This window comes from Hylobates moloch, unplaced genomic scaffold, assembly GCF_009828535.3.
Source record: "Hylobates moloch isolate HMO894 unplaced genomic scaffold, HMol_V3 SCAFFOLD_18, whole genome shotgun sequence".
NCBI lineage: Eukaryota > Metazoa > Chordata > Mammalia > Primates > Hylobatidae > Hylobates > Hylobates moloch.
This window is the reverse complement of record NW_026652293.1, coordinates 7,861,106-7,877,037: the sequence shown is the minus strand read 5'-3', so window position 1 is coordinate 7,877,037 and position 15,932 is coordinate 7,861,106. Positions and strand designations below refer to the sequence as shown.

At 52.5% G+C, this 15,932-nt stretch overlaps 2 protein-coding genes across 2 annotated transcripts in view; one reads left to right on the top strand and one right to left on the bottom strand.

The window, feature by feature from the left end:
• The window catches only part of SLC26A9 (solute carrier family 26 member 9), a 30,640-nt gene extending 25,524 nt beyond the window's left edge, over positions 1-5,116 (bottom strand). The window contains exon 1 of the mRNA XM_032136962.2: positions 5,025-5,116. The gene's annotated coding sequence lies outside the window, so the exon portion shown is untranslated. The remainder of the gene's footprint in view (positions 1-5,024) is intronic.
• Positions 1-15,932, top strand: part of RHEX (regulator of hemoglobinization and erythroid cell expansion) — a 919,952-nt gene that overhangs the window by 783,221 nt on the left and 120,799 nt on the right. The window lies entirely within an intron of this gene.

Genomic DNA, 15,932 nt, shown 5'->3' with positions numbered 1-15,932 from the left:
TTATCTCATATTTGGACTACTGCAAAAATTGATTTGCTGGTCTCCAGCTGTGCCCCTCCAACCCAGCCTAAACTCCCTGCTCTGAAACCTCTATCTCCCTCATTTCCAGGAGGATGAGGCCCAAACTTCTTTTTTTGGCATTTTTGTTTTTTTACCCTCTGGCCTTGTATTGGTGGATTCAGGAAATCTGTTGGCTAGGTCCCTCCACACCATCTGGGCTGGTCTGTTCTGCACCCGCCAAACAAGCCTTGGTCTCTGTTCCCACTTTCCTCCTTACCTGAGGTGCCCTGACTCATTTCTGCCTTTCTAGACCTGCCCATCCTTAAGACCTGTTGAAGTTCCTCCTCCATCCCTCTCCTTCCTCTCCCACTCCTTTCCCTTCTCCTTCTTGCCTATGAAGCCTTTCCTGACCACCTTGAAACCCTGAAGGATTTCTCTTTCTCCCAGGATCTCCATGTGCACCCCTCCAGCCTGTACACTAGTGTGGGCTTTGGCCGTTTTTCTTCGGGAGGAAAGGGGCAGGGGTGGTGGAAGTCCTTCAGAGAGCAACAGGTAGGTGACTCAGGACTAGTTCTGCCCCTCTGGGCAGGCTCACTGACAGATGAAGCACCAGATACTAGGGAGTCCCCTCTGACACAGGCTAACAGAGGAAAAGCCTCCCTTGCTTTACTGGAATACCAAATCTGTCTCTTTCCCATGCCCTCTGCCCATCCCAGAAATAGGATGCTGAAGGGGAGAAGGCTCTGGGAGCTTTCACAATCCTGAGTTTGCCTAAAGAGGAGAACCCAGCAGCCAGTCAGAGTCAGAAAGTTTTGTGTAGAAGAGAACTCGAGGACCACATTGGTGCAATTGTCTCATTTTGCAGATAAAGAAACTGCACTTGATTTAACTCCAGTGTTCCTATTCGAAGGGGCTTCAGACCTTCCAGGGACAAAGCTGATCCCAGGACAATGTTTTCCCTGAGTGGCACTCAGAATGCCCCTTTCTGACCACCCTGGTGACCTTGCCACCCCAGCTGATGGGACAGGACCTCTGGATTCTGTTACTCCTCTCGAGGGCTCTGGTTCCCTCCTGACCTTGGTTTCCCAGGACTATGATGGCCAGAGTTGCAAATCTGCAGCCACAGGAACTGCCCCAGCTCCTGGTGAGAAGGCGCCCTCAACGCACTTCCTGATTCCAAGAATAGGGGTTGAGGTGGGGTGGGACGTAAAAGACAAGTGTATTTCATCCCCAGCCAGCCCTTCAGGTGAGGGCAAGAGGTGGAGGGAAGGGGGATGGGAGTGATGGAAAAGGGTGAGTGGCATGGTGGGGAGGAGGAGCCTCAGAGAACTAGCAGGGATGGGAGTCCCAGGGAATCCTCAGAGAGGGTGTCTCACGATGCTAGGTGCTATGTTAGGGGCGGGAAAGTGGAAGAGGGAGCAAGAAAGAGAGCCAGGTATAGGGAACATAACAATCTGATCCCCAGTTAAACAAACAAACAGCCATGCTAAGTGATGTCAGCATCGCTGGAAAAAAAAGTCAAGTGCCCTATTGCCAGAGGTGTGTATCTACAAGCCCTGCCCCCACCACCCCTCCACTGCCTTCCATCCCCCTACCGGGCCAAGGATAAATAGCAGGTGCCATGTGATAATACTGAGAAACAAAAGGGTGACCCTGCCCCTCCTCCACTGTGCAGGGAAGGGGGGCAGGTCCCAAAGAGCTGAAGGGACTTAGAGGGGGTCTGTAGGCTTTAAGGGGAGTAGGGGGTGAGCCGGGGAGAGCAGAGGGCAGGAGATGTGGGTGCATGGGCCATTCCCATGCCCTGGCAGGAGAGTGGGTCAAATCTGGAGCAGAGGGGATGAGGGGGTCCTGCGAGGTGGAAGAGCTGGGAGAGGGGAAGCAAAGAGAAAATAGACCCTGCAGGGAGGGCACAGGCTGGAGCAGATCCCCTCTTGAGATTCTCCAGGATTTCTCCTCCAATGAGCTCATGCCAAACAAGCGCCTGGTACCTTCTCCCAGTCACATTTCTGACAAGATCTCTGTCAACACCATCCAAATATTGTAGGCAGAGATGAGCTTGGGCAGAGATGGGCTCAGGCAGAGGCAGTGCCCGAGTGGATGCACCGAAAGGCTTGGAATGGCACCTGGCCATGAGAAGCATGCAATAAACTCCAACTATTATCATTACTGCTATGACTCCAGAGGAGCCTCTTTCTTGCTCTGCCATCTCTAGTGGGCACTCTGCCTTTTTTTGGCTTTCCTTTTTCCATCTGCCCCTATACCCGCTGCCCCATGCCTTAACCCCTCCAAATTTTCCCAGGACTTGATGAGAGGAACAGCAGAAAATCTTGTCAGAAGAGGGTAGAACATCTGCGGAGCAGGACGGTGAGGGGCCCATTTGTGGGTTTTGGTCGGATCTGGAGGTGATCCTGTCACTGTGGCCCAGGCTGACTTCCTCCCTCAGTCCTGTCGGGGGTGTGCATGTGGGGGAGGGGGTTTTTGACGCATGTGTGCCAGGTACGGGAACAGCCCCGGCTTGGCCAACCCACCCTGGCGTCCTTATCATTGGTTCCTAGCCAGCTGGTTGCTGTGTTCTGGGAAGAGGAAAGGTCACCTTGAGGTTTCCCCTTTGCTCTAGCTGCTGGTTGCCTCCCTGCCTCATCCAGGGTGGGGGTCACAGGGTCAAAGCAGCCTCTGAGTGACCCAGGTGTGAATGTGAGCTGGGACAGACAAGCTGGCTGGGGTCTCAGTGGGAGACTGCATCCCTGGCAGGAGGAGGAAGGATGTAGAGGCCTCTGCACCCCTAAGACTTGTTTGTTTGTTTGTTTTGTTTTTTTGTTTTTGTTTTTGTTCTTTGAGATGGAGTCTCCCTCTGTCACCCAGGATGGAGTGCAGTGGCACGATCTCGGCTCACCACAATCTCCACTTCCTGGGTTCAAGCAATTCTCCAGCCTCAGCCTCCCCAGGAGCTGGGATTACGGGTGCGCACCATGACACCCAGCTAATTTTTTTTGTGTTTTTAGTGGAGACAGGGTTTCACCATGTTGGCCAGGCTGGTCTTGAACTCGTGACCTCAAGTGATCTGCCCTCCTCGGCCTCCCAAAGTGCTGAGATTACAGGCTGAGCCACTGCGCCCAGCCCCTCAAGGCATTTTTAAACACTCCTTTTCCTTCTACTGTCTCTGTGTTTCCAGGGCAAATCTCTCCCTGATCCTCACCCCAGTCTAATTTCCTCCTCAGTGTAGGGGAGGATGAGATGTCCCTAAGGTGTCTTAGAGACTTCATCCCGTGTAGGGGAGAGATTCACTGATACCACCCCCCAAATCCCCATTCCTTAGCTCCAGGCCGACTCTCCCTCCCTCTGCACTTTCCCTGCTGGGAATGGGTGCTGGGCTGAGGAAATAGGCTCCAGAAAGAGGGACCAAGGCTAGACTTTGAGAATCACTTCCTAACAGCAAGACTGACAAGGTCATGGGCTCCCTGGAATGGGCACTTGAGGTTAAATTCCTAGAAGTCTTTAAGGAGACTGGGGTTGCTTTCACTTGGAAGCAGGGCCTGGGCAAGGAGACCAGTGAAGGGCCCAGCTGCTCTGGTCCCAGAAATCCAGGCAAAAGCCCAGAGAGGCATCCAGTGAAGATCAACTCCCCTTGAAGGGGTGGCTCTGCCCCCTCCATCTTCCAAGTAGGGACCCCACAGCCCCCAAAGCTTAGTTAGTGTTGAGCTGGTCCTCGACTCCCCCAGCAAGTTCACGAGGGTCAGTCTGGCTGTTTAGTACGGTTTAAGAGGCACTCTTGAATATTTGGTATATGCCAATCTCCGGAAAACTCTGGGCACTAAAAGATAAAGAGGAGTCCGTCTCTGCCCCAGGGTTTATACAAATGAGACTCAGAGAGCAGGTGGCTAGCTCTGGGAAGTGCCTGGGAAGGCCATCCTGGCAGTGGAGGTGCTCCTGGCTGTGCTGGTCTCCATGCTGCCCAAGCAGGGTCTTGCCAGGTTCTGAATGCCAGGGCCAGGATGAGGGAGGTGGGGGGGGACTGTGGGGGCTCTGAGAAAGGGTCATCTGCATGAGTGAAGCCACTCAGGGGGAAAGCCCTCTCTCAGTCTGCCCACTTGGGGGGCTGTGTCACTCCAAGGTCTTCTTCTGGTGCTCAGACCCGTGGGGCCAAGTGTAAGGGGGCAGTTGATGCTGGAATAATAAAAGCTTTGTTAGGTCTCAGCTGGGGACCCTCTGGGCTGGTTTTGAGGAACGGTGGCACCGCCTGAGAGTGGCTTGGAACCCCTTGGAGCTGCAGGATGAGGGGTTTGGAGACTGAGAGCCTGGAGAGCTGGCTGCCCATCCACTGTCCTGGCCCAAGCCCTTCTGTGTTGAAGCATTCACCAATGAGTCGGGCGTCCCAGGTCCAGCTACCGCCCACCCGCCTGCCTGATGGAGCTGGTCCCTTGCTCACCTTCTCCCACTCCTCGGTTTCCTCCCCCTCCACCTCTTCCAACTTCTCAGGACTAATGGGGACACATGGGATTCTGTGTAGTCCATGCTAAGTTCCCCGAGCTGGTGGAGAAGTAAATGAGTGAAGGAGGATGTCTAGGGGGTAGAAGGATGGGGAGACAGCCACACAGAGTAGGCTGGTGAGTCAAGCATTAAGAGCTTTTGCCTCCAAGACTTGAAAGGAAAGGGAGAGGAGCAGCCCACAGCTTCAAAGGCTGGCGCGGAGGAAGGTCTAACATTTTCCTTTCCCTCGGAGGCCCTTGCCTCGCTCTGTTTCGGGGTCCGGCGACCTCCTCCACCACACCCTCACCCTACTCACTCCCTCAGCCAAGCCCAGCCTTGCAGCCCAGGTCCTTACATGGATGTGAAGACCCGAAGGGCTCCTCAGAGGAGAAGGGCTGGGAGGCTGCTCTCAGACTCCAGGGGCCAGAGTGTCCTTCCTACTTGTGCTCAGGTTGGCAGTTGGTTCCTGTCATCCCTCCTCTCGGTACCCCTGGTGCCTGCCCTCTTGCAGGGTTGACCCCAGCCCAGTGGGGTGGGCTGGGCTGGGTGGGGCTTACCGGTGGGTGAGCAAAGCCGGCTGGGCAGGGCTGCAGGTGTGTCTGGGGAGCGGGCAGCCGAAAGGTGTTCCTGAGGTGTGTGAAAGGGCTCTGCTCAAATAATCCAGGGAGGCGTTTATAAATAACTTTTCCTCAGGGCCACGGGGTGAGCCCCGGCTTCTGATTGGCTCAGAGGGGAAGTGGTTTTGAACACTACACCATAGCTAAGCCTGAGGAGATAGGAAAAGGAGATAAGGGGGGAAAGGTCCCAAATGAACAGCCCTTTTTTTGTTTTACCTGGGGAGCAGGGCTGTTTGATGGGAGCTTGGCACTTCCTAAATCCACCCCGAAGACAATAGGTCACATTCAGCGGGGCTCCTGCCCCACAGGCTCCCCCAAGGCGGCCCGGGAGGAGGGGGACGAGGCAGAGGAGGGGGACAAGGCAGGACAAGCTCCTCTGAGCTTGCTGTCCTGCTGCTTATGGGGCTGGGGGTCAGGCCAAAGAGCCTCTTGGACAATGGGTGCTATTGAGGCCACCTGAGGGGTGTGCTCTTGGGGCTGCTTGCTTTGAAGATTGGAGATCTAGGGGGTGGGAAGACAGTAGTCCTCTGAACACCCCTGGGGAAGGGGAAGAACCATGTCTGGGAGGCCCTGGGAGCCTTTAGGCGGTTTTGGTTTGTGGTGGAGACCTGGTTCCCAGTTCTGTCCCCAATTTTAAGTCGCTTGTGAGCTCTGTGCCTTGGTCTATCCATCAGTGCAATGGGGGAAATTATTCCTGGCCCTCCAGGTAGTGTGCAAAGAGAACACAGGGGTTTAGAATCTGGTGAAAGAGCTCAAGAAACTGGACTTAGAACAGTTATGAAAGGCGACCTGAAGGCTAGCAAATCTCCAATCACAGCCCTCTGCTGCTTCCAGGAATTAATGTCTCCCTGGGTCATGGCACTGCTCCGGCTGCTGCCAGCAGAGCTGCCCATCCCAGGCCCATTGAGTGCTGTGGAAGGACCTCAGAAAGCAATTCTGGACAGTGGGTGGGAGGGTGGGTGGGGGAGTTTCTTAATTTACTTCCTGGGAGGGAGAGTCCCTACCTGACACCAGGTGCCCGTTCTTTGAGACATCAAGGGCTGCACTCTCCTCATTCTCAGTTGTCCTCCCATCTCTCCAAAAGAAACCAGAGGCTCTGAAGTGGGCTGGAATCAGTGCAGGGGGCTTCAGTAAGGCACCTCTGGAAGTTGGGGCGAAAGTTCCCCATGGTGAAATGAGCTAGCTTCGGTACATAATAGGGACTCAATAAATATTTGTTAAATGAATGAAAGAGTGAATTGTCTGCAAGCCCAACCCAAGGGATAGTTTGTAGATGTTTTGCTTGTGGGGACTAGGGAAACACCCGAGGTCACTCAGAGTTGTCAGGGTGTAGCCAGACAACCGGCTGAAGAGAGCCAGAATTCAAGTGACCCAAGTGTGCCCTGACACCCGGCTGAGGGATGTGTGCATGGACGCTGCCTCGGGGACCCCTTCCCCAGACCCCTGTGTGGACTTAGCTGACATGTTGCACGTTCGTTCCTCTGGCTTCCTCGGCTTCACTCTCATAACACTGACCACAATTAATGGTCATTATGTATGGAATTGTCAGTCTTCCTGAAAACACCGTGAACTCCCTGAGGAGGGCAAGGGGTCAGTGCCTCTTTTGTATCCCTACCCACCTAGCCCAGTGCCTGGCACTCAGGAGGAGCTCAATATAGATTTGAGGAATGAATGAACAGTTGTATGATAGAGTCTTTAAACAAAGAAATGCCAGAGGGCGAGAATTTATCCATGCATCTTCAGTATTGTCCAGTGTCATGGGTAGCCTGACCTGTTCTAAACTTTGGCCAGGAAATTCCTAGAAAGCAGATGAGTCATTAGGTTCTTCCTATAGCCAGGTGACAGTGGCCATCAAGATCAAACAACTAAGTCCCCTTGCTGAGACATCATGTCCACCAGGGAATCTTCTGGTTGTACGTCCTTTAGGGCAGAGAATGCACTGCCCAGCTGGCTGGAGCATCTAGGGCTGCTTTTGCAGGCATGCTTCTCTTTTAAATGACCCATGGACATTCTGGGCTACCCATTGGTCCAGTGTGAGTTTTATTAATATGAGTTAGTATCTCCTGAGTCTGACCTAGTTTCCACAGTAACCCTTGGTTTTCACACAGGTGATTTGGTTTAATTCTTATACCAAACATATAGGCATGTTACTGTCATTTTTTGATGAGTAAACTGAGTTGACTGAAGTGAAATCACTTGTCCAAGATCACAAAGATCTGGATGGAAGAGACAGGAATCTAACTTGGCTAAAATGGCTTCAAATCCTCTGCTTAGTCTACGATATCACCTTAACCTTTGAGCCTGCGAAGCTAAGGATGAGATCCTACAAAAGACCATACCTTTTAGATACTATCAGGCTCCCTTGCAGGTATAACTCCTAACGTAACCTGGATGAAGATGTCTGGGGCCTCCAGGATACATGCTGGAATTGGAAACTTGTTGTTTGTCCTCCTCAAAACTTTTCTACTGTCTCAGCAAAATTCTGGGCAGGTAGCCCTTGCATTATAGGGGCAGTAGAGATAGATGAGCCCAGAGATTCCTCTGAAGTCACCAAGGAAGATGGACAGGGGCCTCAGAATCTGGGGCTCGTCATTGGTGGGAGGCCCAGGAAGAAGGAAACCAGATCAGAGGCTAGGGAAGCAGAAGACAGGAGGGGGAGTGCCCTGATGGCTGAAAAGGCATCTTAGGGGTATCTTGGGTAGAATTAAAGTGTGGACAAATTTAGGTTTGGTGGAGGGAACACAAAGATATGGAGAGATAGGTGACAGAAATAGAAACACAGGGAAAAAGTGATGGAGACAAAGACTCAGAAACAAAGAGAAAGGAGCCAAGGACACATTAACAGCCATAGCAGCTCAGCCTTGAGTTTTGCTAAATCGTCTGTGTTTCATGATGAAAGCGATGAACAGCAACCCTATGCCTCTCTCTGGAGCAGGAGAGAGAATCCTTTGGAAGCAACCTACTTCACCCCCAGCCCTAGGGTGGGATGCTGCATTCGTTTATTCATTCATTCATTCATTCATTCATTCATTTATTCATTCACTGGAAACCCCTTATCAAGTGCCAGGATCCTGTCTTGGGGAAAATGAAATAAATCAGACACAATCCCTGTCCTGAAAAGATCTCAGAATCTGGTGAGGAAGATAGGAAGGCGAAGAAACCATTGCAGCATGGAACATAGGGTGCTATGGGAGTACAGGGGAGAGGTGCCCAGATCAGCCCTCCAGGGGACAAAGAAGGAGCCGGGAAGACTTCCGGCAAGAGGAGGGCAGGAAGGTCAGTCACAGCTGCAGCCTGGACACCTGAGCTATAGACCCCAGGTGGGGGAGGACTCCCAGGAAGAAGTTGGATGGTGGCTGCCCCTGGAAGCACTGTTTCTAGAAGGGATTTCCAGCTTGTTCCCAAGTCCTCTTCGACTTCTGAACGCACCCAAGATTCTCTGCCTTAAAGCCCATCCCTGTGTTCCCCTGTGATCCAGAGCTTGTGACCACACATACACACGGTCACACTGAACAGTCACACATAACACTGAGTTATGCAGATAAACCCAAAGTATTCCTAAGGTTCTCTCCTGACACATCTCACCTTTGAGCTGATCTTGCTAAGAAACAGCTATTTTTCAGATGAGCAAACTAAGGCTAGACCTGCAAAAAGGAGACAAATTCTGCCATCTCTGTCCATCCTTGGGCCTCTGGTCTTATCTGCACCTGCTGGCTTCTTGCACGTGTGCCCTGTGTGGGTGCCAAGGGTGTGGGCAGGAACATGTTTTGGGCAGAGCAGCCCAATGACTTAAGCAAATACCTTAAGGCTAAAGACAGCAGAGTCTTCACCACCCTGCCCTTCAGTGGCAGGATCTGGCCTGGCCCTGTGCGGCTGCCAGTTTCATGAGTGCTTGTGGACTGGTGGGACTGCGGAGGTACCCAAGGAGAGGCGAATCCTCACTTCTCTCCCCTGGGAAGCCCAGGGGCTCAAGTACCCCAGCTGTGAGTATCTTAGGCTGGTCAGGAGACATGGAAGGCAAGATGAGTAGGGTGATGCCAACCAGTGCTTGGTCTTTCAACACAGGGAACTCCTAGCATGTGCCCAGCACTGTGCTAGGCACTGGGCATGCAAGACCCAGTGAGAACCAGTTCTTTGGGAGATCAAGACCCTGGCAGGAGCAGGCAGAGGAGGCTTCTAGAATACACACAACGACAGAGCTGGGGGACAATATGTTAGGAGGAACCTTAGGGTGGACTCTGAGATGGCGAGGGTCTGGACAGTTCTTGTCTGGAGACAGTCAGGTCAGCATTGACCATGATCCCTGCACATCTGAGGCCAGAGGAAAGGACGTGGCACAAACCATAGAACGGGAGACAAGGAAGGGGCCTTAGGGTCCATCTGGTTCACCTTTCTCATTTTACATATGAGATACCTGAGGCCCCAGAGAGGGCCAGGGACCTGCCCAAAGTCACCGACAGAGATAATGGCAGAGCTGAGGAGACGGTTCAGGTCGGTGCCTGCCTCAGGACCCCATCCTATCCCTCCATCCTGGCTCTGGAGCACAAACCAAGCCCTCTCTCCACAAAGTGGGCAAGAAGTCATGTGGGGACCCCCTCCCACTCCCCATTCGGTCATTACCCAGACACACCCTGGGCTCCGAGGTGGGGATATGCCAGCTGCCGCTGCAGAGGGACTGTTCTGCCCATCTGAACTCGGCACTCCTTTAGGAGTGGTTTAGGGTTGGGGTTGGGGGTGTGGGGGAAGCGGGTCTGCAGCGTCAGGGCTTGGGAGCCCAGGGGGATACAACTCCTAGGTGGGTGGGTCCGGCAGCTTCTAGAAAGAGGAAAGGATTCTGCTCAGAACCAGAAATTGGCCTGGGTGAGGGTGTTTAGGGCAGCTCACACTGCCCTGGGAATGCTGAGATTGGGGCTGGAGTTAAGGAGGAGGTGAGTTCCAGGTGGTTAATGTTGACTGATGGGCCTCTTGGCTACAATCCTGACACTGGGGCCTTAAGCCAAGCACATATTAACCTGGGTGTAGGGGCTGCTTCTAAGCAGGGGATGTAGACCCCCAATTCAGGGAGAACTGAGAGAGCTGGAGAAGCATGGAATTGAGAATCTTGGGCACCAGGCCTCACCCCATCTCTAGGATCTGGCTTAGGCAGAGAGGGTATTATGGCAGAGGTGGTTTTTCTGACTGCAGTAAAGTCATAGGAAAATGATACCTTCCCATCTCCCTCTTCCTATTCCACATTCTCCAGGAAAGAGTCTGAGACTGGAAGGTGCCTAATACCCACCACCTGATCCAGCCCACCTGACTCTTCCTCCCTGGTGACTCCTGACCACACAGACCTCTGTTTTCCGAGTGCCAACAGCTATGCAGTCTGAACCTCACTGCCGGTGGAAAGTGAGGTATTCTGGGTCTTCTAGGTTAGTTTTGTCTCCCGGTGGTTCCTTGAGGCCTGGGATTGTATCACAAGCACTTGCGAGACATCAGAATGTACTGGAAGAAAGAAAACTTTAGGCTCAGATCTTGGCTCTGGGGTTTGCTAGTCATGAGACCTAGGGCAAAGTATTAAACTGCCAGGCTCAATTTATTCATCTGTGAAGGGGGCCGAGTGGCAAAAAAGGAGGTGCGGTTGTAAGGTGAATTCCTTTCCTTCCGGCACAAAGACAGGGCCCAGGAATGACCACTAGTGGCATGGCCATCTGCTTATCTCCATCATCTCTCTGATAGCGCAGTGTAATCAGCCCTTCAGCCATACCCCAGCTAGGCGAGGCCCTTCTCAACTGCACAGTGAATGGCCCTTGCTCCCTTGTCCCGGGGAGCCAGGAGTGCAGAGCTCCCGTTTGCAGGTCTTGCCTCACAGTCTCCCAGAGATGCAGCCAAGTGGCAGAATGGGTTCCAGAAGGCTCCCCACCCAAGCTTCTCCAGCAGAGCAAAACCATGGTGGCAGTACCTGCACCTGAGCCCTGGAGCCCCAGCCCCCTCTGCCTTTTCTCCTTTTGGAAGGTGCCAAGTGGAAAGGGTGTGAGTGAATGTGTGTGTGTGTGTGTGTATGTGTGTGTGTGTGTGTCTGCAGTGAGAATTTTGAACAAGAGTGAGACCGCTTGTCTAAAAGAGAGGGGGACTTGGGTATGTAGTACACCTTTCCTCTTCCTCCCTTCTCCCCTCCACATGCTCCCTGGTGACCAGTGGTCCTTTGCCTAGCCCTGGATGCAGCTGAGCCCTCTCACCTTCTAGATACCTGGAGCTTTCCTGCCTGAGGAATAAACCAGGCTCTCTAGAGCCAGATCCACAGGCGTAGGCAGCTTTTGCGAGAACAGAGTCTTGCAGCAGGGGCTGCTCCAGTTCACACTGGAGAGAAGGGAGCGTGGACGGGCATGTGTCTACCATGAGTGTTTGGGGAACAAGTCCAGAAATTTATCAGCACCCCTCTGCAAAGCAAACCTCCTATTGCTGTGGGGTTTTTTACCTGCCAAGGTCAGGGTACTTAGCTCCCTTATTCTACCCTCCCCCTTTCCAGCAACCTCCCCAGAACTGATCACCGACGGCTAAGGTGGAGATGGTAGCAGGGTCAAGGATAGGCTTGCAGCCCTAGAGAAAGGGCATGTCCACCCTAGGAAGGACACTGGAACCAAGCCAGGGCTTTAGTCTGGGACACACTCGGGTGCCCTGACCAGCCTAAACTCCACTCTCCATGTGGGATTGGGGTCAAGTGTGAACTGTGCATGGGATTCCCTGAGCAAAGTGGGCCCAGTGTGAGGGTGGAGGAGGAAAACAGGGACTGGCCTGCTGGGACCTCAGCTGGGGCCACTTCTCTGGGTCTCCCAGCACAGCAGGCAGGCCTTAGGTAGGTGTGACAAAGCCTGGCTGAGTGGCGCTGGGGTCCAACCCTCAAGAAGTACCTTCACCCCCAGAGTACAGGAAACAGATCACCGAGCGAGTGGGTTCTTGGTCAGCTGGGGCCAATTCCTGTCAGCGCTCCAGGACTGTGCTCTGGCCTGGCTTGCCCACAGGGCCGCGTTGTTTCCTGGGAGCCTCTTGAGCATTTAGCTTGTCTCGTCCTGCTGGTACGTTCGTTGGCTGTGATTCCTGCTGAAGACATCTTCAGGGGGCAGGCAGGACGCCAAGCTTGCAGGCAGGACTTGAGCTGCTCCACCGAGCAGGGAGCTCAGAGGCAGCAGGGGCTAGCCAGCCTGGGATGTGACCATCTGGGGCTCTTTGCCAAGGGCAGGAGCAAGTTTGCCTGAGAAGTTCTGACACCCCCACTGGCCCTGGCGAGGAGACTGAGTGCAGGCTCTGTGTGCAACTGGAGTGTCCTGAGATTGGCTCTGTCCCCTCCAGAAACAAGCTGTGTGATTATGGACGAGTTAATAAACTTCCCTGAGCTCTCGGCCTCCTCATCTGCAAGATGTGGGTAGCAGCAGCACCTACCTCAGAGTGACTTTGGGAAGATTAAACGAAGTAATGCATGAAAAGCACTTAGCTCAAGGTCTAACACTTCTCAGCCCCAGAGGGCCCAGCCCACTAACACTGCCCTTTCTCTATGCCCTCTCCCCATCCAGCTTGGAATGCTCTCCCTTCTCGCCTCGGCTTCCAAAGCACTTCAGCTCAAGCCACATCTCCCTGATGCCTGCCGTGTGCTCTGGTTGTACCTGCACTCCCATAGCACTCTCAGGTGGTAACTGCAGTTAGATACTTGACCACGTGTTGTCAGGGATTTGGCTCTAATGGGAGGCTTCATTCCGGGAGCATAAGATTTGGGATGTTTGCTTGTTTTGTCTCCTTTGCGGACCAAAACATACTAAACATTTTAACAAGAGTGCTTACCTGTTGACTGAACGTCCCATCCTGGGTCCTGCCCCTGGGCAATTAGAATAACCATAATTTATTGTGGTTGTAGTTATGCTCTTTGGAGATCCAAGGGTTCCAAAGATGTGCTTCAGTTGCAGCCACACCCCACCAGCTGGTGAGCTCATGTGATTGCGACTTACTCACATTTTGCTGGCTTGTGTCCCCTCCCTCTGGCTCAGAGCTCCTGTCCTTCCTCAGCTATAGTTTGCCGTGGTTATGCTTGGGAGTCTCTGGGGTGTCTCTGGGTAGACTCTTCTGCTCCAGAATTGGTCTTACTGTCTCTTGCCCACGGGTCATGGAGACAGGGTCCCTCCTGGGAATTCTGCTCTCCTGCTCTGGTGCCATGTCCTGGAGCTCCAACCCTTGAGGGCCCAGCGTCTCAGGGCACACTATGACCAGCTGCCACATCGTGTACCATGCAGAAGTGTGGATTGTGGCATCTCTCCAATCTGTGTCACACTGTGTTGTCCTAACCCTGATGGTGCTATGGTGCAGACTGCTAGCTATCCACTGTCAGAGACTGCATTATGGTAGGACACATGGTGGCCAAGCGGGACTCCACTTCCTAGCCTTCCTTGTAATGAGGTGTGGCCATGTGGCTGAGTCTTCACTGGACTGTGGAATGGAGAATGAGGCCGGCCACTTACAGGTCTGGGTCTTGAGTTGCTGGGCATGCTTCCTGCATGCCCTCTCCTCTTCCTGCCAGCTGGAGCCTAGATGTGGTGGGGACCCAGCTTTCACTATGCATGATGACAACGGCCTGGCAAGTGGGAAAGCAACAGAGGGAAGGAACCTGGGCCTGTGAATGACCTCAGGAAGCCGAGAATGCCAGCAGCCTGGACTGCTCACTTTGAGACTCACTAGTGTCCCAAGAAGAGAAAAACTCCTATATTCTGTAATCTACTGTATTGAGGTTCTCTTTATAACGGGACTTTAGTCTTTAACACACACATGGGTCCTGAGTCTTATTAAGTCCCTGGTGAGAACAGCTCTTTCTGCTTCTGCTGTAGTCCTACACCGTCCCCCCAACCCCCTCTCTAATGGCTGGATGGAACCCAAGGGCCTAGCTGGGGAAAGAGGTCATAGAAGCCCATTTCCTGAGTTCTTCTCTGCGCCAAGGGATTTGATCACAGGGACTCTTCCTTTCCTGTAAATAGAGGTCTGGAGGACCTTTGATTCACTAGCTCACCAGACCTACCCAGACTCTGGATTCTAGTATAGGGTCTTCCGGGTCACTTAGCCCTGTGCATCTTTAACAATGGAAGCTTGGTAATTAATGCCCTAGCATAAGTGAAGCCTCATTGGATGAGGGCATAGTCTTCCTGCTTGGCTCACCTCTGTCTCCTGCTTAGAGTGAGAAGAGAAAGCAAGCATTGGAGGTCTTTCGGATCAGGAAAGAACCCTGTGGGTTAGTAATTTCCAGGCCCCTCTTATTGTCTCTTATAGTAAGCAGGTGATAGATGAAGTTGTGCTACTAATCGAAATTAAGAAAAAATAGTGCTTTAATAATTCCTTGCATTTGTAGAGCACTTAGAGTTTATAGAGTGCTTTAGTATGCATTTTCTGAAGCTATTTATCCCCATTTTGCATATGTGGAGACTGAGGATCCGTTACCCCCACCTAGGATATGCTCAAGCTTGGGTTAGCTCTCAGGGTTCCTGACTTCTAGCCTTGTGCTCTTATTTCTATACACTGACAGGCTGAAAAATGATGGTTTGTGACTTACGCTCAGGAAGTTGTGAACATTGAGGATGGCTTCGAGAAGAGGGCATTGTGTTGACTTTGAGGGAGGCATTTCACCAACTGAGGTCTCAGTTTCTTCTTCTGTAAATGTGAAAGACATGCCGGCCTCCCCCAGACCAAGTAGAGAGTTTGTTGTTGTCACATACATGGTTCCTATTCCATTTTCTGCCCTTACTCTAAGACTGTCACGTAAATTGTTCTGTAGGCTTAGATTTGTCTGAGGAAGTTGGGGTTTGGGAAGTAGGGATTTGGCTCTAATGGGAGGCTTCATTGCGGGAGCATAAGATTTGGGATGTTTGCTTGTTTTGTCTCCTTTGCGGACCGAAACATACTAAACATTTTAACAAGAGTGCTTACCTGTTGACTGAATGTCCCATCCTGGGTCCTGCCCCTGGGGCTGCTGCCTCCAGATGGGTTAACCCAAGGTGAACCACACTAGCTGTCCTCTGGGTGGGGAAGTGTCATCTGAGACAAGTCCTCAGCCCAGGAAGACTGGGGTGGGGGTGGGGTGGGGACTTGCTCTTTCACCTCAAGTAGCCCAGTCACACCGGGTGCCTGGGTGGAGTGTAGGATAACGGGCCAGTAGGGAAGAAAGGTTGGTTTGACCCTAGTGCCCCTGATTTTGCTGCCCCACCAATTACACAAACACAGCCCTGCACACCTGACATGAGCATACCCAGATCAAGAACCACAGACCCCAAGCCCCAGGCCCCTCAGCTTCTAGAGAAAAGCAGCATGCAGGATTCAGGTTAGACACAAAGGAAAACTTCCCAGGGTATGGGTATTAGATCAGAGACTGGATAGTGTGGAATTTTCTGAAGGGTTATGATAGTTTCTATAAACATGAAAAAAATGCTTATCCTCTGGTGAAGAGGGTGGGGGTAGGGCTGGTAGAGACAGTTCAAGCGGACTTGCCTAGAAGTAGCCGGATGAATAATGTGTAAGACCTTACTGGTGAAAGCCTTCAAGCCCAGGCAGAGAGAAAAGCAATGAAAGAATGAAGCAAGAGCCATGTAGGAACTATACCTGTTGCTTATGTCTATGCCTGGGAGTGGGAGAGAAAGAGCATTCTTGGCTTTGAATACAGAGAAGGGGGGCCACTAGCCTGCTGGGCAAGTGGTTACCTGGGAAGCAGGACCCTTTGGCTCTCAGAACAGGGAAGGGTTGGGGGGTCTGTGAGATGCAGATTTCCATGTGTCTGGCAGTCCAATGACATCTACAGTGGTTATTGGGACTGCCCAAGCAAATGAACACAGGGGATAGTGT